This window comes from Perca flavescens, chromosome 5 (genome assembly GCF_004354835.1).
Source record: "Perca flavescens isolate YP-PL-M2 chromosome 5, PFLA_1.0, whole genome shotgun sequence".
Lineage (NCBI taxonomy): Eukaryota > Metazoa > Chordata > Actinopteri > Perciformes > Percidae > Perca > Perca flavescens.
This window is the reverse complement of record NC_041335.1, coordinates 21,693,869-21,721,747: the sequence shown is the minus strand read 5'-3', so window position 1 is coordinate 21,721,747 and position 27,879 is coordinate 21,693,869. Positions and strand designations below refer to the sequence as shown.

Genomic DNA, 27,879 nt, shown 5'->3' with positions numbered 1-27,879 from the left:
TTTCCCACCGAACCCTACGCTTGCACTACGCTGGTCGACATAATGACGCCGCCGTTGATTACAGGAAGGTGTTTATGTATGTGGACTGTTCAATGCAGTAGGCTGGGACAAAGTGAAAATGGAACTTGTGAGCAGAAAAAGTGTTGTTTGGCAGTACTTTCAGTCAAAAGAAGGCCATTCAAGTCGAGCTACATGTTCAGTTTGCAATGCCGATTTGTCTCATGTCTTTAATGTACTGAGGATGGGAGTAGGATTCGGTATTCGGTTTCGGCAGAATCTTAACCAGTGGATTCGGTATTCAGCCAAACTCCAAAAATCTGGATTCAATGCATCCCTAATTTTTGACACGCTTTCCCCTCTTCATCATGTTACACCCAGTAATCGGTACACTGACTGTGCAAAGAGCTCACTGACCTGTCTATTTTTTCCTATATTTAATTTTTTTTTTTTAATGGGAATTTCCGCCTTTAATGATGGGACAATTCAGACATGAAAGGAGAGAGAGAGGGGGAAGACATGCAGGAAACCATCACAGGTTGGACTTGAACCCTGGACCTTCTGCATTGAAGAATAAACTTCTATATATGTGTGCCTGCTCTACCAACTGAGCTAACTGGCCACTTGACCTGCCTACTTGATATCAGTACGTCCCTCTGCACTTAAGTGGTACATAATGATTGCGCCACCAAACAACAGCCCCTGAGCTTTTTATTGAATGACACTCAGCTGTGTGATGGAAAACATAAAAGGGAGCTGACGTCCGTATAGGATACAACAAAAAATTAGTGATTTAAAGTCTGTTTTGCTCTCCATATAAATAGACTGTGGGTTATACGAGTGCTGAAACTAACTGGTTGAATGGACAGATGAGCGCAGGCAGCAGGACAGCCCAACCCTTGGAGGGCACAGATGATCACTCACCACCATGATGAGTTCCAACGACCCCCGTCTTGTCTCCCAGCCACCCTCGCAGGTCTCTCTCTGCACTGTGGGAGAGGCCGGGATAACTAGTTCATTATCAGGCTGAATGTGTGAGACGGCTCATCACTGCAACTATGTGTAACACAAATGAGGTGAATTTGTTTCTGCCTGTCACCACAACGTATGCAATGATTTAGAAACATTTGAATCACTTCAGTGTTTTCATGTTTGCCTTGCACAAAACATTTTTCCCAAATTTGTTTAATGAAGAACAGCAGAAGCAAAACTGATAATCGTACTAATTGTCGACATCTGCCCTCCCCAGAGACTTGTTTGTAAGAAAAAAGACCTCTGTGTCCAGTAACATCTGGATCAGCAACAATTTCCTTACCTTGAACCTTAATCAATTACATAAATATGTTGCAGCTTTAATCTCAATTCGGTCTGATAGTGGACATAAACATGTATCAACATATATCCCAACATTACTCAATTGTATCTGTGCAGTGACCTTTTGTCTGCATTCTGATCGGTTTAAAAATCAAACTGACCACTGCCAGTGGCGTTAAAGTTCAGTTTAATTTGATTTACAGCATTTCATCCATATTGGTCACCCATAAACTGTTTGTAAATGAATCCTGACCAATAACATTTAAATTAATTAAATAAAGCGATATTTGAAGGTTATAAAGTCTCAGTTTATTACTATGGTCTCTGACATGAACATAACATTTTCTGTCAGAGTTAAAGGATTTTTTTGTTGCTATTTCACAGTTGACATTTCTATATTCATGTTTTTGTTTTCTCAGTGGTTTGAAATGGCATCCAGCAGATGTGGAACCTATTATCATTCACGTGGAGTTGTGTTTCTAGCGACCTGTCGAATGTAAGTCCAATTTTCACTCTTCCTTTTTGCTCTGTTTTTGGTCTCCATTCACTCATAAGGGAAATATCTGGCTCTTTAGAACGCTCCACTATGTTGATTAGCTGATTAACGTCATTTGATTGGTGCCGGTCTGGTAGCGTGTCGTGGGATTTTAGTGCTTTTTTTGCTGAACACAGCTGCAGTTGGAAATGGTGCTGGGAGAGCAGTGAGACTAAACCAAACAGTAAAGCTGTGTACTGCAAAACCAAAACGATGAACTGAAAGAGGATAAAACACTCTGAGGGAACTAGCGATAATTATCTGTGGCTACGTAACTTTACACCTTTCACATAAAAGTATTCATGTGGTTCATTGTTAACATGAAAATATTGATAATATCTGCTTTAATGTTACATAGAAATACTTATTTTTTTTAAGCTAAGTCTTCAGGGTCTTTAATTGTGACTCCATTCAGTTGTCACACTATGCCACAGTGAAAGGAGACATAAATATGAAATGATGTGGTGACTGTCAGGAGGACTCGTGAGGCTTTTTGAAATGGCAGTCACAGTAGAAAGAAGGAGCTGATTGCAGTTAAGAGAATGAAAGCTAGATGGTAATTGCCTTTCTTTGAGGGCACTGTCATTTCAGAGATCACAATGGTTCCAGGCAGTGGCACCATCATTTGAGCATGTCGGTTTTCTTAGCAGTACTTGTTGTGACTTGTGTCAACAGTTTGGAAAAAGTGCATCCATGTGTCTCCTGCTTTTCCATGTTGTAGAGGGGTGACAGCACCGTGGACAATTTCCACAGAAGGACAACAATAAACAAAGACAAGTGCTCACTGTATGGGAAAAGAACAGAGGGTGCTGGAGGCAAAAAAGACAAAAAGTACAACAGGATAAACAAAAGAGAGGAGCCAAAACTTCTTCTGTTCCACTCTTAAGATGTTATACGCCTCTGTGATATGAGAAGTGTAAATCTGTGGTTATATGCAGTGGCTCAACTGATGAAGGTGAATCTAATTTTGCTTGGTCACATATCATGAATCTCTCAAATGGTGATTATGCAGAGTACATTTTGCCAGATATGTCAGTGAGCAAAGTGTTACCCAGGTGGTCTATTAAGTGTGTGTGTGTGTGTGTGTGTGTGTGTGTGTGTGTGTGTGAGAGAGACAGATGGCTCTCTGAGTACAATTATTGGTATTTTAGATAATTGTGGGTATTTGGTTGCCCTAATAATAGCTTATCTTCCTCCTCTTCCTCTGTCTGTTTTTCTCCTACTTTTTAAAATGTTTTCAGTGTAAAAAAATAAATAATTAAAGTCAGGATGTTTTGTATGATTTGGCTTATTAAGATTCTACAGACCCCACGCTCTGCTCTCTACAAAATCTGCTTTCATTTTTGATTTTGTAATACCACCAAATTGAAGATGTTTGTGTGTGAAATGGATCTGATTAGAGTTTTTTTATAAGCTTATTTAAAGTGAAGCTTGGCATCTTTTTTTCATTACGGTTACAACTGCCAGAACTGATGCTCTACTCTGTACCTCATTATGTTTCTGTGTTTAATGTCAGTCCCGACAAATGGATGATGTCATGTTGTGTTGTCTCTTTAAAGTCAACAATACTGCATAATCTCGTAGTTTTCAGGGTCTTTAGGCAGAACCGAACTAGATTTCAGTGTCAGGACCACAAGTGAGAGAACACTCTTTCCCCCTCTGTGATGGCTAACTGTCAACAGCTTTTGCACTAACTCTGGGTGTACAGCAGTAGAAAAAAAATACAGAATGTTTTCCAGGTACTTATCTACCCCACTGCAGTATATCATTTGTTCTAAAGCTGACTTATTGATCGCCGTCTTGTCTTCCAATAGAGTGAGTCTGATCTGCTGTGTGTGCGTGTGTGTGTGCTGCCTCTGTGGCTGTATGCTGTCATATCTGCTTAAGGACAAGCGGCAAAGAAAGTCTATTTATGTAGCCTGCTTTCAGATTTTTCATGTGTTCAAGGAATTTTCAACCTTACATCCTTCAGGGTTTACAGATTAAAGACTAAACTATTCCCCTTTGCTCTGACAAATTACAGATGTAAATTTGTATTCATTTTCCCGCTGTTTACTCAGCGTATGATGTTTTGAAGCAACCGTACGAAAGAGGAACAAAGCGTACACCCTTTGCATAGCATTAGCATAACCCTTCCACTCCTCTGAGTTTGACAAGCCTTGGGGCCAGACAGATTCGAACAGTAGCACTCTGCTTGCTTGCTTTACTGAATCCCAGGCTGCATGCCTGTTTGCCTGGCTGTTCCCCGAGGGCCTGCCTACTCTACTGCCTGTGTTTCTGTTCGTCTGTCTTGCTTCTTTAATTTACCATTGAGATATGCATTGCAAAGTTAGATGAGGAGATTGATATCTGTCTGTAGAATATGAATACTGCAGGAGCCAGAAGATGGTTATCTTAGCTTAGCATAAAAACTGGAAAGAGGGGGGAATGGCTAGCTTTGTTCTGTCCATAGTACAAAAAAATCTTCCTACCACCATCCCTAAAACTCACTAATTAACATTCTTGTTTGTTTAATCCGTGCAAAAATCAAAGACTAATAAAAAGGACAAGTTGTGATTTTATGGATGGTTGTCCATAATGTTTCCTTTGTTGCCTGGGGACCTCAAACAAAACTCTAGGAACTCACTGCTCCAGGCTAAGAAATAGTCTGAGGCTTAACCTCCAGTAGATTTGTTTTTTTACATTTGGACAGAACCAGGCTAGCTGTTTCCTACTGTTTTTAGTCTTTAGGATAAGCTAAGATAATTGTCTGCTGGCTCCAGTTTCATATTTAAAGTAAACTTTGAGAGTGATATTAATCTTCTAATCTAACTCTAAGCAAGAAAGCAAATAAGCGTGTTTCCCTGAATGTTACATGCTCCTTTAACTGCTGACCAATCCTTTTCTGTTTTTACATTCAACCAACACACAGCCTTGAGTAATAAATTTAAACTTGTGACTCAAAATAAGCTTAGAAATGAAGATTCCTGCAAGATGTTCAAATAACTGCACCGTCTTGCACCAGAGACAAGCTGAAAAGGTAGTCTGATTCAGATATCACTATTTTCCACTGTGTAAAAAATGGCTGGCTGTTCTGTTCAGGCTCCCAGTCATTATTTGGATGTGGGAGGAGGTACATTATCTCTCCAGTGTGTATTTATATGAGATATACTCTTTACCCGGGGAGAAATGGGAACATTACCTCAAAATGTGTTTTGTAAGGTTTTATGGACTCTCTGAGCTTTGTTCATCCTTGTTATTGTAGTTGCTATTTGTTTTACAGTCTGAACATGGACAGAGTGTTGGAGAACGTACAGCCACAGGAATCGGCAATAAAGAATACTGTGAGTAATATGATGTTTTGAGCTGTTTGTGTGGATGAGAGCCGTAAGCTGAACATGTTCCAGACATGTAATAACAGACGGGAGGCAGATTTGGCAACAGTTGTCCAGAGGGGCCTCTCATAAGGTACACACTTTAATTTGATTTGATTATTCCTGATGTTTGCAACACAAGGTGCTGACTTGAAGTTAGCCTTCAAGCTGTTCATGGGCCAGAGCTACCATAAGTCCTTATTACCTTGGAACATCCACATGTGCACTGACTGAATTGAACTTCCTTTGACCTGCAGTTCTATTTAATTTTGGGGGCTTCAATAATTTAATGCTGTGAGACTTGCGAGGGACAAAAAAAACAGTGGTGCTATCCCAACTAGCTAGTCCCTTTTAAGGGTCAAACTGGAAAACTGCTGGATCATACATTTCCCATAATGCAATGAGGCACTATTTGGTTTGGTTTGGTTTATTTATGGATATAGAAAGACAACAAAGGGGGATCCAAGGGATAACATGTAAAAGTGAAAAACACTTTTTTCCAACATGGTCCCTGATGTAAGAGAACAGGACATACAACACATGCAAACTATGTATTTTCCATAGGCTGTAAAAAAAATAATTCATATTAACAGTCTATGGTCTTTTCATGACCCTTCTTGTCTGGTAAACACCAATGTCTTTCAATCTGTATGCCCCTGCACCTCTAAGGCTCACTAATACAATACAATTACTTTGTATCTGTGTACCCCTGCGCTCTGGCTACTCCACTCTTGAGAAAGCACACACACTGCACTCATACACATCATCATGGCATCACATCACCATTACTGTCCATACAAAATATGCACGCAAAGCTCTGCGCACAATCGTTTTTATCTCAGATCTTTATCCAAATGTTCTAGATAACCAGGCGGCAGCTCAATGTCTGCCTGACTAATTCACCTCTTAACTGAGGTTAGAATCTCTCTTGACCAAACACCATGGCCCCAGTCCCTCCAAGGCAAAAAGAAAGGTGTCTGAGACTCTGAGTGTGTGTGAATGTGTGCTTCAGTGTGTGTCAGTGTGTGTCACTGATAGCTTTGGAGCCTAAATAAATAAGACATTCATTGGAGCTGGAACACAAGCCATATCTGTCTTGTCAATGTGTTGTACACGCAAAGAACATTTGCAATTCATGTCTCTGTCAGGGTGCGCTGTATTTCCCATAGTCACTGAAGCAAGAGAGTCACAACACCTCTGGGAAGTGCAAATGTATCTGTGAGTGTGCTACTTAGTTACATATGTCAAAACCGATTTAATCTTTATATGAGTTATTTTCTCATGAAAAAATCTTAAAAACTGGAAAAGGATTTAATTTGAAGATTATTGACCATTCATTCACCTCTGGGTTTTGGGCATTTCCAAAAGGAATATCCTATTGTCCCCCATTTAATGTGAGCTGACATTAAAGAATACTTCAACATTTTGGGAAATACACTCCTTTGCTTTCTTGCCTAGACTAAGTTGAGAAGATTGATACCTATGGCGTCAAGATTATGTCATATGTCACTAGCTATAAAACATGTTCACGAGCTAATTATATCATTTTACACATGCAGATATAATTCTTTGCGCACCAATTCAACAATCAAGGGTTGTACAGGCAGCTGCAAGCGTGAAACACAGGGAGAGGGAAAGAATTGCATCGTAAATAAAGGAATGTATATATCCGTTGGATGTATAAACTCCAATTTTTGTACAGATTAAACAAAAGAGAATTTGTTAATTAGTAAACTTTAGAAGTGCTCGTAGGTGGATTTTGCTACCTTCAGACAGGTAGATGTTTACTATCTTTATTCTAAGATAAGCTAACCTCGGTATAGATTCATATTTTACAAACAAATATGAGAGTGGTATTAGTCTTCTCATCTGGCTACCAGCAAGAAAGGCAATAAGTATTTCTCAGAATGTTGAACTATTCCTTTAATATTACCGATATAGGCAGTAGTAAAGAAGGGTAATCTGGATATAATCAGCACAACTGTCACCTCAAAGAAAGGAGCAAAATCACAATTTTACAATTTGAAACTATAATTAAACCTTTTTTGAAAAATGAATCATAGCAAAGAAAAAGGTCTGAGCTGTATAACCAGGTTGATGGATCTTTGGCAACCATTAGCAGCTTACACAATTTTCATAGTTTTGTCATCTTAGTCTGTCATTACTCTTTTCTAATGGAAATGTTTTAACAGCTGCTCAATTCTAATTTCCCCCATTCTGCAAATACTACTGCAATCCTTCCCACTCTTTCTTACTCCTCTCTTTGGCACTCTCTTTCATAAACCCCTTCCCTCTCCTCTCTCCTCCTCTCCTAGAGTTTGTGTACAACTACAACCATGGGAACTTTCAGCAGGAGGAGGAGGGGGTGGCTGAGAGGCACATGATTGGCCAAGAGGCAGGAACCACTCTGACATGATTGGCTGAGAGCCTGGGAGCTGTGAGCAGAGTTCCCTCCTTATTCCAGAGAGCATCAGTGAGCAGCGGAGTGGGACTTGCTGTGTTAAGAGATGCACGCCAGATAATTTAGTGTGTTTTGGTTTCTGTGATTGGGACTTTCAGAGAGCAAACAGAAGACACTGTTTGGTAGCCAGGAGTGGATAATTAACATCTTTCTGGAACTTTCTCAAAAAGATAAAAAGTAAGTTTTTATATTAACCTATTTTCCTCCCCTTCACTCTAAAGTGATAACTGTAACTGTGGTAGAGCAGCTCTTCTTGCTATGTGCTTAGTATTGTGGCAAAAGTGACACATCACATAAAGATGAACACATCAGTAATTGTAATGACCGCACACAATTTGACAATGATAACAAATGCACTACCACAGTTGATAATAGGATTAGAAGTTGTGTACATGCATGTGCAAGTGTGTGCACATGAGATGAGTGTTTATATTTGTGCACACATACATGGGCATGCATGCACTTAGATGTGTACATGCACTGGATTACTGACAGTATATCTGTCTTTGAAGGATGTAGTCTTGTGCTTTAGCGTAGGGAACGGTGCAGTGCGTCTTCACAGTGACCAACCTCATCTGCAAACTTGTCACTGCAATGCTTCGCATTGACAGAGTAGCTCAAGGACTTCACTCCCAAAATCTCCTGGTGTGACTTTCAGGCTGCAGGGTGGTGGTGGTGGCGGTAGTCAGCTATAAATAGGCCTGCTCCCAATAGTGCTGCAGTCACACATAAATTCAGAGGGAACAAGAAATGACACAGTCATTGTTGTATTTGAGTTGGCAGCACTTTGATCCTCTATGCAGCTACAAAAAAAATCATTTGACTCCAGATTAAACACAGAGTATATTCTAATGTACATGTCTACATGTGCATTTGCATCAAAAAGCGTCTCTGTGTTTGGCCCCTAATAGAGTGAGAGAAAGGCAAACAGAAGATGATAGCACGTGTCTGTCAGTGTGTGTGTTTGGGTGTGTCAGAGTTTTCCTTGTTACAACTGCCACATGTGGCAGAGCAATACTCTGCAAAATTACCCACACCTCAGCTGCTCAGTCAAAGAACAACTCTCTTAATTTCCATAAAAATACTTTACATGTACAACTTTGCAAATGTTGCGGTCCATACAAGGAGCGGAGCTTTGTCTTGTTATGATGTGTACTCACTGAAACACAGGAAGAGTGAGTTTAAAAAGTGACATCATATCATTACACACAAATTAAACCCAGGAGGATGTAATGTTGATCCAGCTGACCATCTGACAAACATATGGACCTGTTAAAGTTTGTTCCATAGAAAAAGCAGCTTTCCATGATAGCTCTTCAGCCCACATTTTCATTTTGCCAACTAAAGATAAAAAGTTAAAAGTTGTGCATATGACATCAACTAAAAAACATTTATCTAAACAAGCTGCTGTCTCCTGTCCTTAGTTGCTTCTAAGCAGGGTGCTCAGCCTGTTGTTTCTAATATCTGTCTGTCAGCCTACATGTCTCAGAGCTCCTTAATTGCAGTGTAGAACACACAGAGCATTGTGTTGTACCTGACCTCTACTATGCAAATATACTGTATACTGTCAGACTGCCAGCCAGCACTGAACTCCACCTCCATGTGGATGAGTCCGTGAGATTTGAGCGGAACACTAAGCCCATTGTTTCACCTGTACATCACCTGAGTGCTGAGATAAAGGCTGGAGACTGACCTTTATGACCGGGGTGTCCGCGCTCTCCTCCTCACTTCTAGTTCTGTGATGAAGCATCTACTGTGCAGAGATAAGACCAAGTCAGATTAGGCTAAATAATGGATGGCTGCACTGACTCGAGAATTACTTTAAAACCACACAACATCAGAGAAAATTATTATGGAGCACATGCTATAACTTTATTCTTACAAACCTCTGTTTGTATCCTTGTTGTTACTGTATGTTCCCCTATGTCTCATTTCTGAATGAGTATTGCTGCTTGCCAGTGTGCGTGAATAAGAGCACAGAGTAATGAGGTTGGCTCGATGTACTCTGTGTGTACTGTACAGGGACAAAAAGCACCATCCATCTTCTGAAGGATGATCTCTGCAGGGATGTGTGTCTGAATGTACGTGCACAAATCCTCCACTGGCTTCACTGATGATATTCTGTAAGACCTAAACTTTAAGTGACAATGTTGACCCAAGACATTTGTTTTGTATTCAGATGGCTGTTAGTGGGACCAACTATGTGATATAGTATGTGATTTAGCTTTTATGAGTTTCCAGGGGGGAAGGGTCAGGGTTCAAGCAACAGTGGGGGACTGCAGTGTTTGCTGCCAACAAAGTCAAATGTCACAGGTTTCCCTGAGCCATTCTTGGCATTTCATGAGTGGGGGTTAATGGAAACATTTCATAATTTGCTTCTCAAAGCATATTCATTACTGTAATAAAGGCAGTGTTTGTTTTCCTCGGTTTTTCTGGCAAGGGAGAGTATTCAAAAGTCCTCTGAATCTCTCGTGCAGAGGCACCACAATAAGCATATACACAGACATACATACATAAACACATACAAACAAACGATGCCAAAAGCATTTGAGTATCTTTTTTTATTGGAAACTCCATTCCCATAACAATGAGCAGGGACGTCTCTGTGTACTTAGGGCTTTTAGAGGCCATTCTGGGACTTTGCTGGTCTATCGAGTTTCAGTAACATTTACTGGGCCGGGTATTTGATTGTAAAAGTCCAGTCCTTTTAAATAGATGCTTGAAAGGTTATTTTCATCAATTACTTTTACATCTGTTAACTTTAAAGTGACAGGAAACATGTTTTGGAATCAAGAATGATTTGTTGCTAAGGTAAAAGATATTCCCTGCTTCCAGATGTTTGGCAATATTGTCATGTGCTGGTTAATTATGGTTTAAATGGACTCTGTTCCCCTTGCACACCCTTAAAGGGCAGCACCATAGGCTTGCCTTGAGAGCATCGCATGACACACAATGACTTGCAAAGACATGTCCAAAACAGCATAGAGGAAAAGATACAAGAGGATAAAATTCTCTCTCTCCCTCTCCCTCTCTCTCTCTCTTTCTCTTTCTCTCTCTCTCTGTAGTAGCCAATAAACACTGACCTTCAGCACAGCTGCATGGTATCAAGGGAACCATAACACAACGTCTTACTATCAAGCCAGAGATATGGTCTTTAATTGATATAACAATATACACAGGGACTGACGAAACACATGACGAGGATCTCTGCAGCAGCATCTGTGTGTGATGACTTTGTTACGTTAGGCAGGAAGAATGACCTCCAAGGGACATGAGAGAGGAGGAGAAGAAGAAGAAGAAGAAGATGAAGAGAGAAACAGTTGAGGCCTCAAGTAACTTCCCTTTCCCCTTGTTACACTGGAAGTCCTGTCATTGTGTGTGTTAGCTTCTTTTAAAAATAAAGAGCAACAGCTCACACTACTTTTATAGACGCACAGCAGCTAGTGATCTCGGATCTGCCTGGATTGTGGAGGGAATAGGTGAGGGGGGGGGCTCGATGTCTCGAGAGAGTGATGGTATGCGTTGGTCATCTTTTGGTCATCTCTCGCACGGCACATCCTGGTGCTTTGTTTAACGAATAGAGAATACTTTGTTTTCCTGCACTGCAGTAAAACTTTCCGTAAACAACGGTTGACATTTTCGATGTTTAGACTAGATCACGGCATGTTGCTCTTAAAAACACAAGATGTAGACAGAAGATTGCGTTGTGCTTCTGCAGACTGCAACAAACTTTTTCCTTGAAATCCAACTCCTTTGTTTTGTTTTTTTCACTTATGCTCTCGCAGTCACACACACAAACACAGGGAGTGAGTCTGTCCAACACTATCAGAACAGGACAGTATCACATACAATAGTGACAAATGAACACCACTTTCAACAGTTTGAGAGTTGAGCAGGACAGTGAAATGGGTGCATTTAGCACTAAATGATGCTCCAGCCCCACGACAGCGTCTCCAACAGAGAGTCAAGCAACTGGATAGTGTTGCACTGTAACATATCAACACTGAGACGCGATTGCAGTGCTTGAAGTAAGCACACACTGCAGAGTAATTGGAGTTAAGTGCCTTTGACGGCTCGTGTTTGTGCAAGGAAGGGATAAATAAATATACAGTAAGGGGTGGCACATATAGATTAGATTTCTATCCTGCAACAGGGCCAAAAAGGACTTGCTTGAGCTTACTTCTGATATTTGCATTGAGCCTTCACCTTCCTCTGAATTAGATTATCCACAAGTTCTATTTCATATAGTAAAGTGACCAGATTTCTAAGACAAAATCCGAGGACATTTTCAGCTCAGAAGCGTAAATACCTCCAAAACAGGTAATGATTTTATCTTTGTAAACTTAAAATGGGGACACTGCCCCAGGGGCGTCACTAGATCTAGAGCTGCACTGGGGCACAAGCCCCCCCTAGGAGGATCCATGGGCATGCTCCCCTGTAAGAACATTTTGTCTATTTCAACGTTTAAATGCATCAATCTGGTGCACTTTGAAAATAAATCCAGAGGTTAGACTTGATTATTCTTATCTATGGATGGAAATATTTGTACTGTAGCCTGAACTATAGTTAACTAATTTTAACCATGCACACACGGGTGGAATAGTTTTTTCTTCATATTTTTGCATTAATGTTACTAGGAAGCATACCAGTAGAAATATATATATATATATATATATATATATATATATATATATATATAAGTAAGTGGGATTGTCTGGAATCTGGCAATATAATAACCAGTATGGTGGGATACACTGGCTAAGCAATTTACAAAAATGTCTGTGCTGACATAAATACATGAGAATACATTATAATTTTGGCCCAAAGTTGGAGACCATGTAGAAATTTGTTGCAATTTCAAAACCGGATTACCCGGGAACTGCTTGTTGTACTGATGCATGTGTTGAGTGAAGAGTTTTTTTTTTTTTTTTTTTTTTTTTTTTTTTTTTTATATTACCAGTTCAGATCTTTATTTTTTTAAACCTCTTTTTATTGAGAAATATAGATTATGAACAGACACATCGTTACAGATATGAGTTTTTCCTTTTTCTTGCACATAACAATCCCCTCTCAACCTACCCCATCCCACCCTGACTGGACCAAATAAGAAATGATTAACAATGCAGACAATTATAAAGAAAATACATACTTAGAATTGAAACAAATATGATTACCGTGAAGGACGGCACGCCTTCAAAACTCTGTGACGACACACCATAGGGGAATACTATAGCCAGGTGTCTATATATAGTGTAGCTTAAATATGGAGGGGGGCAGTCAATCCTTCAGAGTCAGCCAGGATGGTCACTCGCTACACCGGTAGGGCCTGGAGGTTGCTAAAGTATGACAATAGAGATTCCCACACTGAGAGGAATTTGTTAGAGCCTCTTATTGTAAATGTAATCTTCTCTAGATGTAAAAACAGCATTACATCCTTAAGCCATTGTGCTGCAGTGGGCGGGGAGCTTGACTTCCAAAGTAGCAAAATACGTCTACGTGCCAGTAAAGAGACAAATGCTATGATGTTGAGTTGATTTTGTGTCAAGTTTGTGCCTTCATCTGGTACACCAAATATGGCAATTGTAGCGCATGGTTCTAAAGCTGTCCCAAGCACTTCAGATAGTACATCAAATATAGTTGACCAGTATCGTGCTAGTTTATGGCATGACCAAAACATGTGTGTCAAGTCTGCTACATTAACATGACATCTTACACATTTGCTATCTACATTAGGATAGAATGAGGATATCTTAGCTCTACACCAGTGTAGGCGATGAAGAACTTTGAATTGAATTAGACCCAGTCTTGCACAGGAAGTGCTACTGTTCACTCTTGTTAGAGCTTTAGTCCAAACGTCTTCTGAGATTCCAGTTCCAAGTTCCTTATCCCACACAGTTCTGATCTTGTCTATCTTGACATCATCAAGTAACATAATCATCGAATATGAATGGGCTGTGAAACCTTTCAACCCAGAAGGAACTTCTAAAAGTGAGTCCACTAGGGATTTCTCCGGGAGAGCAGGAAATTGTGAGTTATAGCTCTTAGCAAATTGGCGGGCTTGAAAGTAACGGAATAAGTCAGTTTTTTGAAGGTCATATTTAGAACTCAAGTCATCGAAACTAGAAAATATGCCATTCCTGTAAAGATCCCCAAATCTGTGGATCCCTTTCCTATGACATCCTGCAAAGGTCTGGTCTAATTTGGCTGGTAAAAACGTGTGATTGTTACACAGCGGACTCTGAATCAAAAGTGTTCTCTTCGTGTTAGCATGCCCTCTAAACTGAGTCCATATTCTGAGAGTGGAGATGACCACTGGGTTAGATGTGAACTGAAAAATCTTGACAGGGAGGCTAGATGTGACCAGAGCATGTAGAGAGGTTTACACACATGACCTGCTCTCCAACTCGCACCAATCTGTATCTGGAGATTGCACCAAATGTGTTATTTTGTGGATGTTTGCTGCCCAGTAATAGCTCCGAAAATTAGGGAGGGCCAACCCACCTACTGCTCTTGGTCGCTGGAGTAGGTCTTTACCTATCCTAGGAATCTTACCGTTCCATATGAATCTTGAAATTAACGTGTCTATCTGATGGAAAAAGGATTTTGATAAAAAAATAGGGAGACATTGAAACAAAAATAGAAACCTTGGTAATATATTCATTTTGACACAGTTCACTCTGCCAGCTAAGGTCAAATGTAAGATATCCCACCTTTGTAGATCTGATTTAAGTTTGGCAATGAGTGGGGCAAAGTTCCCATCGAAAAATTTTTCGAAGAGAGGAGTTATATTAGTGCCCAAATATTTGAAACCTGACCTTGATATATGAAATGGTAGAGCATGATCTGGGATCTTCCTCGCTGATTCATTTACAGGCAAACATTCGCTTTTTGATAAATTAAGTTTTTAACCAGAGATCTGTCCAAAAGTGTGCAGCAGTGTTAGTATTTTATTGATACCTAACAGTGGGTCTGATATGTAGAGCAACATATCATCCGCATAAAGGGATAGTTTATTTTCCACTCCCCATCTAGGAATACCCTGTATGGAGGGTGTAGATTTCAGGGTGAGGGACAATGGTTCTATTGCTAATGTAAATAAAAGTGGACTAAGTGGGCAACCTTGTCTGGTGCCTCTAGACAAGGGAAAATTTTGTGAGCGGAACTGGTTCGTGATCACCGATGCTTGTGGGAAGGAGTAAAGAAGTTGGATCCACTGGCTAAATGTTTTACCAAAACCAAATTGTTTCAATGCAAAGAAAAGGTAATCCCATTCTACACGGTCAAAAGCTTTTTCCGCGTCTAACGACACCACAACTTCTGGTACGACATTAGGTGAAGGACTGTAAAGTACATTTAAAAGACGTCGCACATTAGAAAATAAGTAACGCCCTCTAATGAAACCTGTCTGGTCGGTTGAAATCAGGCATGACAAGGGGGCCTCCAATCGCATCGCTAACAGTTTTGAAAGTATTTTAACATCAGAATTTAATAGTGATAGAGGTCGGTATGAACCACATTTAAATGCGTCCCTACCAGGTTTCAGCAAAAGTGTAATAGATGCTTCGGTAAGGGATCCAGGTAATTTACCTTGGGACAAGGAATGGTTAAACATATCTAATAAAAGAGGGGCTAGTTGACCAGAAAATGTCTTATAAAAATCAATAGGGAAGCCATCGGGCCCTGGGGCCTTCCCATTTTGCATTGCAGAGATGGCAAAGGCAACTTCTTCAAGGCTTAGCGGTTGATCCAATTGCTCTTTTTGGCCATCAGAGAGGGTAGGAACTCGTATTTTATTAAAAAAATTCACAAAGAGTGATGCGTCTTTAAGTGATTCTGAATTATACAAATCAAAATAGTAATCTTTAAAAATATCATTTATTTTGAGAGGATCTGTAGTCAGTTTTCCTGTCGTATCTTCGATTTGAGAAATATGTTGTGATGTCGATTTAGATTTTAGTCGATGAGCTAAAAGCCGGCCCGCCTTTTCACCATGTTCATAAGTGTAGTTGTGATCGAAAGAGAGATCTATAAGTATGGGGGTGTGGTCTGATTCTACAATGGCGCCGTATTCAACCTTCTCCAAGCAGCCCATCAGTTTTTTATCAATAAAAAAGTAATCAATTCTTGAGTACGAGTGATGGACGTTAGAATAAAAAGAAAAGGTCTTACACTGAGGATTCAAAAAGCGCCAGGGATCCACACATGCTGCATGATCGAAAAATCTTGAAAATGTACTGGCCATTTTCGAAAGGGTATGTACTTTAGGGTTGGATCTGTCTAAGTTGGGGTCTATGACACAGTTAAAGTCACCCCCTAAAATCAAAAAATTATAATTTAGATCTGGCAATTTACAGACAAGTTGTTGCACAAACTCCACATCATCCCAGTTAGGAGTGTACAAGTTCACTAGTATGGTTCACTAGGTGTCTGGAGAATCCGTCCGGGGACAATAACATAACATAGCCTTGTGGATCAGATATAGCACCAGAGGAGGTAAACTGAATTCTCTTGTGTATTAGTATTGCTGTCCCTCTTGCTTTAGAATTAAAGCTAGAGTGAAAGATTTGTCCCACCCACTGCCTTTTTAAACGTAGTTGATCAGATTTACGTAAGTGGGTTTCCTGAAGGAATATAATATCAGCTTTTAAATTCTTAAGGTGGGTAAATATTTTAGATCTCTTTACTGGACTGTTGAGCCCTTTAACATTCCATGATACAAACCTGATCGCTGACCCCCCACACCCACCCTTTAAATGGTTAGTCATAGCCACTAATGCCCTAAAAGAATAACAAATCTGAATGTCTTAAAACACCTAGGGTTAATCATACATGACAACGTAGCAAATCAATAATTACTGGAGGCGACACTGCGTTAGCTATGACTGTTACTTTATCCGGCGTCATTCAATAGCCAGCGTTCAGTTAGTCCTCATGTTCAGGACCAGCAGAGATGCCGGCCTTCCTCTCAATACTACGAGTGTAAAACGCCTCAGCCTCCGACGGTGTCTCAAACATCAGTGTATCCCCTCCATAAGACACTCGTAGGCGCGCTGGGTAGAGAAGCCTGAATTGGATTCCCTTCTGATACAGGGCTGATTTGACGTTCTTGTAGGCTGCACATTTCTGCTTTTAGCATCGCAGTGAGTTCGCTACTAGCTGTAGCCGACGCCATATTAGCCACTTTGCCACTCAGCGTTGGTTTCTTCGGCTCTGTATCTCCTCTGGTCTTTTGAGAGCTCGGCATGTTCCAAACGTGCAATATCGGTAATAAATGAGAAAAAATAAACCAAGTGAAACTGTTAACTCGACGCCAGTACGTATATTAGAGAGTTTTTATCGCAGTTAAATCCAAAGTATCAGGAGCTTCTCGTTGGCACGTCTTGTCACTACATAATCCAAACCGGAAGCCCCAAGTGAAGAGTTTGTGAGATATTTCACAGTGAGTAATGGGTGTGCAGAGAAATGCAGAATGCAAATATGATAACATTTCATGTAAGTTCAATGTTAATTTTCTTGCAAACCATTTGTCACAGCAACTGGCGCTAATATCATTGGAAAGCTTAGGTTCTGGTTGAGGTGGTTGTACCAGACTCACACCTTTGTTTGAGTCTATCTGTCAGGAGAGAAGGAGTACAGTTGTGAAGAAGTTGGTAATTTCATGGCACAGATTAACACTTTTGCATGCCCTATATCCGTGTCACATTCTCATTAGGGGCTGAGCCCCCCTAAACGTCTGATCCTAGAATCGCCCCTGCTGCTACTTCATACTTGTAGTCCACTACACCTCAGAGGGAAAAGTAATGTTTACTGCACTACATTTATCTGACAGCTTTTGCTTTATTGCTTAACGCTGGGCTTATTTCTGCAACAGCTCATTGAGTATCGGATACAATTAAAACTATTGAGGAAATATTTTCCTTTGATATTGGTCCAGTATTAAACGAGATCGCTGCAGTCGGCAACGGCGAAACAAGTTACAATGTAAGTTAATAGGACAATTGTCCAGCTTGTATTTACGTTCATAAAAATGCTCGTTTTGCCACTGACAGGTTCAGATTAATATTCTAAGTGTCTGACAACATTATGGAAAGGATTTCTAAGGAGGTCGACCTTTCTGTTAGAGTAAGTTCCTTTTTTTAAACATAAAAAAGTCCGCAAAATTGTGTTCGCTAAACTCACCAGACTCCATGTAAATAAACAGTCACCCTCCTGCCATCTGGAAGGCGCTACAGAGCACTCTATGCCCGCACTAGTTGCACTGATGAACACACACCATCTCCTATGTCTTTGTGCTACCAACATTGCCATCTTGAGTACAGCTTGCTTCACGTTTTCTGCCTCTGTCTGTTCTTTCATGATGAAGTATGAAATCGCCTGTGTGCCCTTATGTGCTTCTTCTGCGCGATGGTGCCGCTGTGTTTTAATGTGCTGGGTAATGTCATTTTCCCCGCCGTGCGCTACATTAAAATCAATGCGACACACCTTACAAAAAGCGTGGAGGTTGTCGATCTGACTAGGTAAGATGCATGTAAATTGTTGTGCCCAACATGTTGAAATTTAAAGCTATATTTTGATTTCTTTGCAGGAATACCACCTTCCCCTGCCATCTTTATCGGCTCGCTTTCGGGTCTGAACTTTCCGCGAAGCTTGTGCAGAGATCAACTGCGCAACTGGGTTATAGGTTGCCAGGTTGAGAATTGTATATGGTGTTAGGATGCGTTTCATACAAGATCTGGCAACTGGTCAACATTAAACAAACATATTGGTCTGATTATTTATAAAGGAGTTTGGGCCATGCAAATTACGTGAGTTTCCTGGGAGAAATAAACCGGGAGAGGTCCGGGAGATGCCGCCTTACATGGCGGTGACCGGTCACTGCCCTTTCAACGAAGCCCTACCTTGGGTTGTGCGACACGACCACACGTCTCGCGCAGTGGCGGAATGGGCTCTGCGCTCCCTGCTGGCCATGTCAATAAGCAGCACACAGACATGCGCACGCCCGCTCTCAGAGCGCAGCGCGGCATGGAAAAGCTTGACACACATGGACTCATGGATGTCAAAACTAATCACAAAGGGCTACACGCTCCAGTTTGCCTCCCCCCCCACTTCGCTTTACCGGCATGTTGGAGACAACTATGTCCTCTCAGGCAGAGACAGCTGCTCTGACGTCAGAGCTAGAGGAGCCGCTGACAAAGGAGACCATTTCCCGAGTTCTTCCAGGGGAGAAGAACGAAGGTTTCTACTCCTGCTACTTTCTCATACTGAAAAAGACGGGCGGAATGCGTACCATTCTCGACCAATTCAATCGCTGATGATCAGCACGTCTTGGAATGTGTGCGTTACTATGAGTGGTTCACTTCCGTCGATCTGAGAGACGTGTATTTTCACATCCAAGTTATCCCCAAACACAGGAAATTCCTGCACTCTCAAGGGGGCCCATTTTCAGTACAACCGGCTGCCATTCGGTTATTCCTTAACCCCTCGCACGTTCTCCAAGTGCATGGAGACGGCGCTTCAGCCGTTGCGCAAAAAAGGCATCAGAGTCCTTTTTATCTGGACGATTTAATCGTTTTGGCACCCTCCCGGGAGAAGGCTGCGCTCCACACTATGGAAGTTGTGTAGCACCTGCAGACACTGGGCTCCGCCATAAACTGGCAAAAGAGCTCACTGATCCCCGCACAGACTTAGCTAGCAGCAAAATAGCTTATCTGGGTGTGGACACAGACTTGACCATCATGAGAGCCAAGCTGTCAGCACCAAGGCTGGACGAGCTCTCTGCTGTCACGCATCACGCCACACTCAACAGTGTCAGTGCTGTCTGTGATGCGTGTTAGATACTCGTAGGGTACAGATTTGATCATTGGCAAATTATCAAAAATGTTTTATCAATATTAATAAAGTTATGAATATGGTTATTAATAACTTTATAAAATTGACAAACAATCAAAACGGGGCACCACCCTGCAAGTCAGGGACCAATAATCAAACTGTGGAACAGTCTCATTTCTGTGAAAATCTTTTAAGAAACAAAGGAAGGGGTGATTTCGAGCATGGACCTGTTCAGCCAGCAATTATTACAAATAAGTACACAAATAATCACAAGCAACTGCTATTTAAGTATAAGATTTATTAACGTCACAATTATCAGTAGCCAATCAGTAATCCTTCAATAATAAACTTATATACCTTTTTACAATATCACAACCAAAAACAGAGCAAAAACAAAACAGCATGTGTCATGGACACATCTGTGTCTGTGTGGCGTATGTGTGTGCAGCGTTAGCTCGTGAGCTACGTGGCTAGCTTGTGTTGTGTGTGTGTGTGTGTGTTAGTAAAAGAAGAAAGGATGAGGAAAGGGTAACGAAAGAGGCACTCTGATCTTAGTTATCGATAATGACCAGCCCCCTCAGCCACTCAGGTCTGGACCACACGTGTAGTTAGGACAGACTGAGACTTTTGACTTACCGAGGGAAACGGTCACTATAACCACTCCAGTGGCTAAGAGCTGATTTACCGCGATTATCTTGTGGACAGTAACTAAACTTCTTGAAAGAAGTGACTTAGCAGGTAGCGATTACAGTTTTACCAAGCTACTCAACACAACATAATCAACAGTATCGTGATCAATGATACATTCACAGAAACAGATTAATAATCATATATGGACCATTACATGATTACAATCAAATCACATTAATGGCAACAATGGTAGCGATAACCTTCGCTCATTAATGAAACAAACCAAACACACTAGTTCTAATGTCTGCCCAGAACTGTGTAAGCCTCTTACTGTATGTGTGTTGTTTGTAGTTAATCTCTCGCCAGAGTTTAACAATCCGTTTCGTCCAGAGCAGTGGACGACACGCGATCCAGGTCGACAACGCAAGAAGAACGGAACGTAGTCCTTCTTGAATCCGGGCTGATTAAACCCGCTGCAGATAGAGGAAATACTGGGCCAGTATTCCTTGGATCCCCTTTGTATATCAGAAAGATATAAAATGTCCCAGCACAATCTCGACTAGCGAGGTGACGCTGGTTAAGCTAGTCAAGACTGCTGCACCTCCTGTCAGTAAAATGAATTACCGTGGAAAGCAAAGAAACACAACCGCCGACAGCTTTTATCCTTCCTCCGCCTCCTAGTGGCGGGGTGGTGCATTCAAAGGCCCGACGGCCAATGGGAAACATGCAACTTTGTCACAGGTGTGAAGCAGTTCTTTGTCTCACCACCAGTCTGCCTTGTTCTCCTCGTGTTGAACGTAGATACTCCATTGCAAAGTGGCGGCCTGTAGGAGTTTGGTGAAACCGGATTTGGGATTCACATGTAGGCCAAGATCCTTTGTCTTGCCTTCCCTGTGTCCTTTGTCTTTGTAGTCAGCTCAATCTGAGCCATTTTTGGTTGAAATCAGTGTTTAACCCCCTGCTTGGTCCCAACATGCGTCTCCTGGGCAGGATGGCTGCGAGTCACATGGTAGTCCCCCTGGGTCTCCTCCACATGAAAAAGATTCAGAGGTGGTTCCATCGTCTGCACCTTGACCCAATACGCCACAAGTGGCGGATGCTGACCATCCCTCCTTCTCTACAGTCGGACCTGGCATATTAGGGAAACTCCCGGACCCTGTCAGCTGGAGTTCCCCTGGGGGGAGTGACATCACGAATGACAGTGTACATGGACGCGTCCCTCACCGGCTGGGGAGGAATGTGCGAGTCACTGGTGGTGGAGGGGAGATGGCCAGTTTCTCCTCTCCCCCACATAAACTGCCTGGAGCTGTCCACAGTGCTGAAAGTATTAAAGCACTTTGCCCAAGTGGTAGCAGGGAGACATGTCGTCGTGCAGACAGACAACATCACAGCAGCAGCTTACATAAACCGTCAAGGGGGCGTGCGCTCGGCTCGGCTGTTAGAGATAGCCAGGAGCCTCCTGTTATGGGCCCATAGACACCTTTTGTCTCTCAGAGCGGTTTACATCCCCGGGGTTTTGAACCGGGCGGCAAACCTAATGTCGAGGGGAGGGTCCTCTTACAACGAGTGGAAACTGAATCCCATTATCGTTCAGATGCTGTGGAGCAGGTTCGGGAAAGCGAAAGTGGATCTGTTCGCCTCATGAGAGAATACACAGTGCGCACTGTGGTTCTCCTTGAACACACGGGACAATCCAGCCTTCTCTCACCAACCCTGGCCCAGAGCCCTCCTATACGCTTTTCCCCCGGTCTCTCTGATCCCTCGCCTCTTGGCACGCATCCAGGATGAGAGCCTGTCGGTCATTCTGGTGGCACCGGAGCGCACGAGCACATCCTGGTTCCCAACTCTGGTTCAACTACTGGCGGGGTCCCCTTGGCAACTTTCGTGGCGCAAGGACGCACTGTCGCAGCTGAACGGCACGACATTCCACCCCCCAGTGATAAGCCAGTGGCTATGGGCCTGGCCGCTGAGTGGGATCGCCTGGAGAAATTAGGCTTGCCCCCTGCCGTTGTGCGCACTATCCCTCCTGCACTGGGTGGCTGAGAGGAATGTGGACCGTGTTCTGTAATTATTAATCATGATAGCAATTTATCATTAATAATGCACTCCCACAATCATGACTCGGGCCTTACAATCAGTATTAGGCCAATTCATAATCATGACAAGCTTTTATCAGAATAATATATTATTTGATACATTGACTTGTCAGTGCAAATAAGAAGAGGAATTAGTCTATGTTCTGCTTGTAGACCCTGTGTCGCAGGTGGCATTGACTACATCAGTTTTGCCCTTAACCCAATAGCAACTGCTCTTAGAGGGCGAAGCCTATACGAAATAGAACAATAGTTACGTATTGTAACTCCAGATTCTATTAGTATAGGCGCAGCCCTCTAAGGGCGTTTTCACACATACCTTGTTTGGTCCGGACTTTCGGACTTTTTAGTTTGATCCGAACCAAAATTACAGGTGTGAAACCTCCCCCGGACCGCGGTCCGGATCAAAAGACCAAATTTTGGTCCGATAAAAAGAGGTGGTCTCGGTCCGGACCAAACTGAACCATGGTCCGGTTCGTTTATAGTGTGAAAGCATTTTTTGGATGGTTCGGACTTTTGGACCAAATACAAGAAGCTCTGGCAGGCTCTCCTTGTGTTACAAGACCGGGGAAGCTCCTTTAAGGTGCTTAGTGAGAGAGAGTGACGGTGAATGCGTTCAGAGAAGACAGCTGTCGGCTATCAGGGCAGAGAATACATCAGCAGTTTATTTGTTAAGTAGTAAATGTACAGCGTAGGTTTCAGTTTGTCTCTGAATAAATGCTCCAGAAAGAAAGTTCCCGTGTCTTGCTTCTCAACATCACAACAAAACAAAAAGGGCAGCGGCAGTAGGGGGAGAGCAGCAGTCAGTTGGAAAAACTCCGACACAGAGAGAGGATATGAGAGGACGAGGAAGCCCTTCAACAAACCAATCAGTTAGAAGTATCTGGAGACGTGGCTCACGTATGTGATGACGGCAGGACGTAGGTTTGTCACGTATAGATCTTTAGTGTGCTTGCAAAATTGCAGTGTGAAATCCCCCCAGACCGACAGGATACAATCTGGGTGGGGAAAGTGAAAGAGCAGCGCTTGTGCCTCCCTCATTACCACCACTGAGGTGCCCTTGAGCAAGGCCCTTAACCCCAACCGCTCCAGCGGAGCTGCTCAGTGGCCAGCAGATCAGACTGTGGTTGTACTGGGCAGCTTCCAGGTATGAATGTGTGCAACTGTGTGAATGTGATCCGGGCCTTCCTGCAAAAGAGAGGTTGCTTCTCAGTGAACCTTCCCTGAATAAATAAAGGTTAAATACTTTTTTTTTTTTTTTTAAAGTAGAGAGGGCTTTCCAGTTGGCAAGTTATATTATAACAAGGGCATTTGGTCAGGTGTCCTATATTATTTATCAGCTCATGGCCCTGATAAGAGCCCTGCTTGGTGTAGGACACTGTGAATGGAGTGAAGCCAGCTAGCTAACATTAAATCAGACAGGCTTTGCTTGCACTGCTACACTCACATGTAAAAAACTCTATTCTCTGAAACACATATCTTGCTCCTTTTTCAATAAGGCAGTTATTTAAAGCTATAGTTTGAGTTTCTGTCGCCCCCATGAGGAATTCTAAGTAATGACAACAACACTGTCGCTGCATCCACATGACGCAAGCCTTGGGTGATTGCACACCACGCCCACCCTTCCTCCATGCAGTTGCTAGTAGCGTTTATCCCTTCAAATCAAGGAGGACACGGAGGATTTAGAAGAGGTAATTATCTTGTAATTTATATGTCCTCTTCAAGCTTCTGCACGTGAATGTCGCCTGACTACACCAATTTGTAAAATTGCCATACTGAGAAATAGTGGTTTTTGGTTCTTATAGGCTTAATTAGCTTTGTATCAACTCATTTGGCAATGGCTTGAATGAAATGGACGTTACGTTAATATACATCACAAGGTAGCGGAAATTTGTCTTTGATCTGACTTGTGAGTAAAGAAAAAACAAACTGTATTATGAGTATGAATTTGGTTTTGCAGCATATTTGCATATTTTTGGAGCGGGTTTCGCTTTTGACTGTAAACTTGGATCAGGAATGAAGCTGATATTGTAAATTGGCTGCAGCCCATTAACACAAATATTTTCCCGTCATAACATGTATTGGTTTCATGGGAAACACAACATGGTTTGCTTCACACACTGTCACATTCATATTTTCCTCTCATGCTTCATATTCCTCTAATCATCAGACAAATGTTTTAACTTTAAATCAATAGGTTAGTGTGACAGCTTGCTTTATCTTTTACAACATCATATTACTATAAATCGAGTTCCCTCTGTCCGCTTCCTGGGTACCCAATGAACGTGGGGTTTGGAATTTGGAGCAGTTTATAAAGCGTTGGATATCAAACAAAAGACAGACACTATATGTGTTAAGCTGCTGTGAGCTGTAAATTTACCACTTCTAAGCAGACGGCAGAAGATAACGTCATCTTGTTACTCAGGTTCATGTTCCATCACAACCACAACTCAGTGATTACAACCTCTCGAATCTAAAAGTGTTGCAAAAGTCGAGGCGTGCAGATTCACCACTTTGTGATGCGAGAGAGCACATATGTGAAGTTGCAAATTTGAACATAAAAGTTCCGATTTTTTGTTCTGCAAGTTCTCACATCGTATTCTACAAGCTCTCACATTTTGCACCATATTTACCTTCATAAAGTCTCCTGGCTAATCCTGCTTTACAGTGGTGGAATGTACCTAATTAAGTAAATTTTTCACGTATCTGTACTTTACTTAAGTAGAATCAATAGTGCATACTTTTTACTTTTACTTTGTTACATGTTTCAGCAATTATCTATACTTTCTACTCCACTACATTTCTACAACGTTCCGTTACATTTTCGTTACATTTTCTGATCACTTTTTCCTCCTGGCAAAACGTCTTCCTGACCGTCACATGTTTCACCAGTGAAGTTTGGTTGCCACAGATATACTGTATATGGGGCACCGCTGATCCTTCATCGGCTTCCAAGCCGGCTCCGGTGCTCCACAGCCCGGGTGCAGCGCCGCTGACACTCGGTAATACAGCCTCCGGTAAAAGTGAAAATGAAAATTTCTCTCCACAGCATCATTTACTTCTCCGCCAGGCTGCGTAAGACGCGTTCATATCTTATTTATTTGGCTGGACCTCTTCACATCCACCTCCCCATTCCCGCTGCTTCACACACTTTATTTGCTTACGCTCCCATTAAAGGTTAAAGGAAATTATACCAAAATACATCCATGAATAAAACAAACTGCATTCCGATTCTAAATTATTTCCGTTTTATGCTGGTTGGGATAGGAACTTTTTTTAAAAGCCAGGCCTTGTTTGTGGTAGTGGACAGTATGGATACTGTCAAAGCTCAGCATCAAAATAACTGACCCCCCCCTTTGTAAATCACAGGACGCTAGACACAGTGCCCTCACTGACCATGGTGCAAACTAACTAACTAACCAACTTTTTTTTCTTATTTGCTTATTACCAAAATGGTATTAAAGGTGCTCTAAAGGTGACGTTACTTCTTGCTGACGTTCAAAGTATTTTCAAACAAAATGGAGACTCGCTTACTCCTCCCTCCTCCTCATCCCGTCCCCTCCCTTCTGTGCTTCAACGCACTTTGTACTTTTACTTAAGTACTGAGATTCAGTACTTCCTCCACCACTGCTGCGTTGTACTGACCGAAGTTGGAGAAAAAGCTAGCTGGTGTGGTATTAGTGGTTAGCACACACCAAATGTTTCGGCCGATGACGTATATATACACAAAATGTTCTCTTGAAATGAGTTTGCCCTCTTCCTTGTGTCATTTGTCTGCTGGTTCAAACTAGAAAAATGCTCTCTGTATTAAAACGTCACAACTATTTTGCTTTCTCACTCCTACTCTCTGTTTCTCTTACCACAGTGGGTGGAAGAGTATTCGGTAGAGTCTCAGGGTCTAATTCCATGTGACCATCTAAGGATGTTGGCTTACAAGCCTCAGGCAGACCTAAATTAATCTCATATCTCATAACATGTTGAGCTGTAACATAGAGATGTGTTTGCACTCGACTCTGTCTCATAAATCAGTCAAACAAATGATCAAGTTATGCAGTAGCAGGGCTTTAAACCATGTACCAAATTCAATTCAATGGAGATGTTACATTTTATATTTGAACTATGTGCTGTGTTGCATACTAAGGTCATCTGTCATGGTGTTAATGATATTTCTACTGAAATAAGCTTTTGTGAAGTTTAGTGCACTACATCATTGGCTTGTTAAAAAAAACCTAGGGTGAAATAAGGGTTGTCTTTACATTATATGCACCAATTCCACAGTGTAAATAGCTGAGGGGAATCAAGAGTTTGTGATAAATCTGTTCTGCCACTTTACTTTGACTCTGAATCATCCAGAAGACACTGACTATCCTGCTCATCCCTAATTAATAGGAAATGTTTTCTCTGGATGAATAAATTGGGTATAAGCATATCTGCTGGAAAATATTTGGTTTTATGGTTGTCTGTTATTATGTAGACAGGATGCTGTCATTTTTCTGTGGTTTGATGCTGCTTCAAACTGTCAAATCTGATCATTGCAGGGGTTCACTGGAGAAATCATCCCTTTCCTCATTCCATATTTCTGACACTGGAGATGTTTTTATAAAAACAAGATTACAGATATGCAGTCAGTTTTCTGGCTCTCCTCATATAATCCAAGGCCAAACTAAACCCTAGGCTTTCTTTACATAAAACAAACAACATATCACCTCTGAGCTGCAGAGTGTTGGCAGTCCTTTCCTTAGCTGATTGGTTTGTCTGCTTTGCTTACCTTAACCCAATGTAAAAGTCACACAACCTGCCCAGGGGAGAGAGCTCCTCCACTGGCAAAAACATTCACTCACGCACCATCATTGCTGTGAATCATACCTTAAGGACAGCTCAGCTGATTTTAACCGCCATATGCGCATTTGTGCTAGAATGCAGTTGCAGTGAAGTTTGCATAGGCTCATACTTAGGACTGGAGAGCAAACTTTGAACATAGCATTCTTATCATGTGAGGGTCTCTAAGGACAAAAATAGACACACTAAAACACTTTTCTGCCCTCTCTATGCACAACAAAGAAAACACACCTCCAATATAGGTTGAAGACAGTAGCTGGTCTTTGAAGTCTTCACTGGAAGAAAGAAACCCACGACATTTCTGAATGTAGGCTTACCAGTGGCTAACGTTAGCAAGCCAGCTAAGTACGTAAAGTTAGCTAATTACAGAACTTACCTAGCTAGCTAGTTAGCTGGAGGCCTCCCATATGCGTCCTCCAACCACTGTGTCAAGCAACATCTCGGACTAGTCTGATGAAATTGATGTGAACCCTTATTCAAACTCCCGGTAAGTCAGCGAACAAGCAAACACTGCAGTGTTTAGTCCACAAGACTAAAATTAAAAAAGAAAAATATAACGTTATAACAGTTAGCACATCAGTAACGTTAAAGTAAACAGTTATTTAGAATAACGTTACTGTATTAGCAACACAAAAGCCTCATATTGTAATAGCTAACGTTAGCTTGTTTAGAACTATCGCTAAACTGATTGTAAAAACTACATTAATAAATTACAAATCAACAATGATATAACAGCTATGATTAAAAGAGTAGCCTACCTACATATGATACTCCAACAAGGGTAGCTATTTAAGTAGTAGAAAGATGCATGTCAATATAACAATGTCC

At 41.7% G+C, this 27,879-nt stretch overlaps 1 protein-coding gene and 1 long non-coding RNA gene across 2 annotated transcripts in view; one reads left to right on the top strand and one right to left on the bottom strand.

Moving 5' to 3' along the window:
- Positions 1 to 825: 825 nt before the first annotated feature.
- Positions 826 to 27,879, bottom strand: LOC114555963 (uncharacterized). Its single transcript, XR_003692615.1, has 5 exons — positions 27,810 to 27,879; positions 27,428 to 27,583; positions 9,354 to 9,413; positions 8,231 to 8,376; positions 826 to 986 (listed from the first exon to the last, which is right to left on the bottom strand). It is a non-coding gene; the product is annotated as an uncharacterized LOC114555963 (long non-coding RNA).
- Positions 27,090 to 27,879, top strand: part of pde4d (phosphodiesterase 4D, cAMP-specific) — a 211,894-nt gene continuing 211,104 nt past the window's right edge. The window contains exon 1 of the mRNA XM_028578739.1: positions 27,090 to 27,538. The gene's annotated coding sequence lies outside the window, so the exon portion shown is untranslated. The remainder of the gene's footprint in view (positions 27,539 to 27,879) is intronic.